Here is a 4342-nt window from a genome sequence, read left to right as displayed (position 1 = left end):
AAAATCATTACAATTAAGATCTTCTTTACAGTCTATTTCCCCTTCTCTGAGCTCTTTCTTACCCTTTCAAATGATTTGGATTTCTGCTGTCCGTCCAACTAGTCAACTTCAGTTGTATTTTGTGTTCCTGCTCCTGATTGCTTTGCCTGTGTCTTGTCTCTGAATACTTTGAGGGTTGGAGATGTTACAGTTTTCTGTTCTTACAAGTTCTTTTTTTTTTTTTTTAAGATTTATTTATTTATTTATGCAAGCACTGGGTACAGTCAGAAGCGTGGGAGGGTGAGAGAATTTACCAGAGGCAGAGCAGGGAGCAGAGCAGGCAGAAGGACCGAAGTACACTGCTGAGGGGAGCAGCGGGCGGCAGGAGAGGTCTGCGCGCCATGCAGGACCCTCCTCTGGTGGCCGGGGAGCAGCCGGGGATCGAACTGGCGCTGCAGAGGCTGCGGGCAGCTTCACAACCCAGCGTTCAACCGCTGCGCCACCAGGGAGGCCCTGCACTTATAAGTTCTTAATGTTTCTTACAAGTGGTATTTTCTTAATCTAAGAGTAACCCTTACTAGCTAGCTAAACTCCTACCATTTGAAGCCAGGGAAAGATTAGATTTGGATAACTCTTTGGAGAGGGGAATATTTATAGGAAAGTCACTGAGGTATAAATATTTTCCTCAATCCTTACCTCAAGCTGCCCACATGGAATCACTGTAGGCTGGGAAGAGAAGCACACAGTCAGCTACTGATGAGCTGGTGGGAGCTAACTCTGCACACCCACTTAGAGTGATGCCCCACCTGCCAATTTGTTATCCCAATCTCAGAAACCAAATATGAATATATTTGAATAATATGGTTCCCCTCACTGTCTACCTCTTGGAGAGTGTGGAGGTGGGGTCATTTATCCTTGATCATTTAATTCTTTTAGTATGTAGCGAATTCTTAGCCTTTGGACTAATTTTCTAGTTCTTATAAAAATAGTTGTACAGACTTCTATGTTAGAGCTAATTAAGAGGTTATGAGATTGGATCTGAGTGAAGATTTGTAGTTATTTACTTGGACCATGTAAGCAGTACTTTGAAGGACTCCATGCATAGCACATGTTCAAGAAATATTGGCCAGACGACTGACTAAAGGGAAGAGCCAAAGAATGAGGAATAATTTTTGTTTGCATATCCAGTGGAATTATACAAGGCTAACACAATATAAAACAAGAAAAAGTGAAACTTCATTTATAGTTAATGGCCTATTGGATCTGTGGTCAGTTAGAATGACCAAGGGTTTGCTTGGCCATATTTGGGAAATTTGAGTTTAGTTCATTTGAGCTTAATACAAGCACAGGTATTTGGTTTGGGTTATCATAAAGAAGAAATGATAAAGATTTAATTCCAGTCTTTATCATGGACACATCAAATTCCCTAAAGTAAAATTAACTTTTAAAAGCAGTAGAAGAAATGGTGAATTTAAGGGCTCATATTGGGCTTATTGTTATTTGCTAATCTATTCTTATTCTGAGAAAATAAAGACATTGTATCCAGTGTTATTTTGATTATTTGAATTTGGATTCGTAAAGATATGCTTCACAGATAGACTAGATAAGAAAGTTAAAGCCTGTTGCCTTTAATAAACCCTGCTGAATTTGAAAGGCTAGATTTTCCAAAATTTTATTTTGTAACTTGAGATTTTAAAAAGCAATAGAAAAACAGCCCCTTAGCATTTCCCAAAATATCCTGATCCATCTGCTTTAAAAAATTACTGCCAAATACTTTCATTTGTTGGTAAGAAATAAAACAGGTTTACTCTTCAAGCTGAGCTTTGGGTTGTTGACCCTCCATTCAAGTGTGGATATAACACTGGGATTACAGGCAAGTATGTGTGTTACCATTCCTTTCTTTAAGCAAATGTTTCACAAACATGTAATCTTGTCCAATTTTGGAGGCTTATCATCCTCTTTCCTAACATGCACATAAAATAATTGTCACGGCACTAATCTTCTGCTTTCCCTGAATTCTTCTGGGTTTGAGCATAGCTAATGAGATCATTGCAGGCTGAGTTTTTGCCTCCTGTTTGTAAAATCCTGGGAATTATACTGTAGGTTTTCCTTTGACTTTTTCATTTCTTGCTTGTTAGGTAGTTTTGTAATGGAAAGAGGATTGAATACCTAAACTTAGTCATCAAAAACGTGTCATTTGATATCTTGAAGCAAAATAGGGCCTACTTTAATTTTGGTGGAATCTTCATGGTTAATAAAATAAAACAAAACAAACACAACAACAACACTAGTGAAACTTAGTTTGTAATTCTAACTCCTGGCCCTGCTAGAGATCTACACTAAATTTTCCTCCTGCTATATAATTAGAAGATTTGCAAATTAGGAGTCTCAGGTCTGTTTAAAAGTCCTGAAATGGGAATTAAGATAAGGCAATAACAGCTGTTGATAAAGTGGCAGCAGATGCTTTCTTAGGTGCTATTTTCTTAATGTTTCATTTTGAAAGATCCAAAATGAAATTGGGATGATAGAGATGATAATGGCCCCCAAAGTGAATGGCAAATGTAATGCATCTCTCTTTAGAAGTATGGGTCAAAGAGTTGCGCCTTCTCCCTCCTTCCCCCTGCAAAAAAAGATTAGCGATGGATTTAAAAGTAGCATGAAAGAACCTGACTCTTCACAGGTGGAGGAGGGAGGATGGGGAAGTAGTTTAAAATAGCTCTTACTCTCAATTTTATATGAAGCTTCCAACACAGTCTGATTTTATTTTTTGTATCAAAATAAAGTGCAGATAATAAATATTGCTAGTGCTTCTGTTGCCACCATAGATTTTCAGGGTTGGAGGCCAACAGACAAGGCACCATCTCCTGATCGTATAGGATGTAGAAAGTCTCTGGATGAGGAGGACTGTAGCTAAGAATCTTTCTAAGAGAATTCAAGCAAAAAGATCTGGTGGTTCAGTTACATCACCTTGGATATAGTTTCATTTTATAAATAAGAGTGTTTATAAGTGAGTTTAAAACAATAACATAAAATATTAGCTATCTCTCTCCAGTTACTACTGTTACAGTAATCATGTAAATGCATGCTAGTCTATATCCTATATCGGTATTTTGAAAAAGCCCAACCCTACAGTTTTGAATTTTCATTTCTATTAAAAATTCTACTTTAGAATTCTACTTGGGTGACAAATCTCCTATTCCCAAACTTTCCAGACAACAAAGACATTTCTCTTAATTTTTAGGGATCTTATCTTATGTCGAACTCAGTAACTCTTGATAACAATTACAATTGATAGAACAAATGCCTGTTATAATAATTACTGCTGCTTTTTCTTAATTCTGATCTTATGAAAGAGGTACGACACCCCTTCGACACCCACAAGGCCATTGGGTGCTATCACCAGTAATCACTAGGGAAGACAGAACTAGGTTATTACACATTCCCATGACTAATTGCTCCTTAGTGACTACAGAACTTCCAAGTTAAACTTGTTCTAGGATTCAGAAGTTCCGGCATTAGTAGTACTGGAGAATGGGAAAATTTGTGTTATCTTTCATTGCTGGTGCATTTCTCACTAGATGAGGACTGATTTCCCTTATTTTATATTCCCACCCATTTGTTTCATTAGCTCAGACTACAAGGCTTTCCCATAGATTCTCTAGTCTTTCCATTGCTCACCATGGAGTCTCCTTAGATTATTACTTTCATTTTATACCCTGGCACCACAGCCAGGTGCATGTTTTTTTAATTGAGGTAATATTGATTTGCAACACTGTATGTGATTTAGGGGAATAGGGTACACCTGATTAGGTGTGTTTTACCATACCACACTTAGCACTAAAGCACCATAATTCTCTACCATAGATCATATCCCCTCCCACTTGTGTTACCTTCCCCTCCCATGTTGGTAGACTCAATTCTACATTCAGATTTCTAGGATTTGTTTTGCCTGTTCCTTTGTTTCTCTGTATTCCACGTAAGTGATGTCATCCAGAATTTCTTTTCTCTTTCTTATTCATCTCTATTAGCACAGTCCCCTCCAGTTCAATCCATGTTGTAGCGAATGGTAAGATTTCATCATTTTTTATAATTGAGTACTATGCCAGTGTGTATGTGTGTGTGTATCCATTCATCTGTCATTGGACTCTTGGGCTGGTTCCATTACTTGGCTATTATATAAATAGTGCTACAACAGATCACAGGATTGCATACATCCCTTCAATTTAGGGTTTTTGCATTCTTTGGATACCTAGGAGTGAAATTGCCAGATCATATGGTCTATCTATTTTTAATATTTTGAGAAAACTCCATACTGCTTTTCACAGGACTGGACCAGTCAGCATTCCCACCAACAGTGTCTATA

The sequence above is a fragment of the Talpa europaea genome (genome assembly GCF_964194135.1).
Source record: "Talpa europaea genome assembly, chromosome: 1".
Taxonomy (NCBI): domain Eukaryota; kingdom Metazoa; phylum Chordata; class Mammalia; order Eulipotyphla; family Talpidae; genus Talpa; species Talpa europaea.
The sequence above is the reverse complement of the archived record's forward strand: the minus strand, read 5'-3'. Positions refer to the sequence as shown.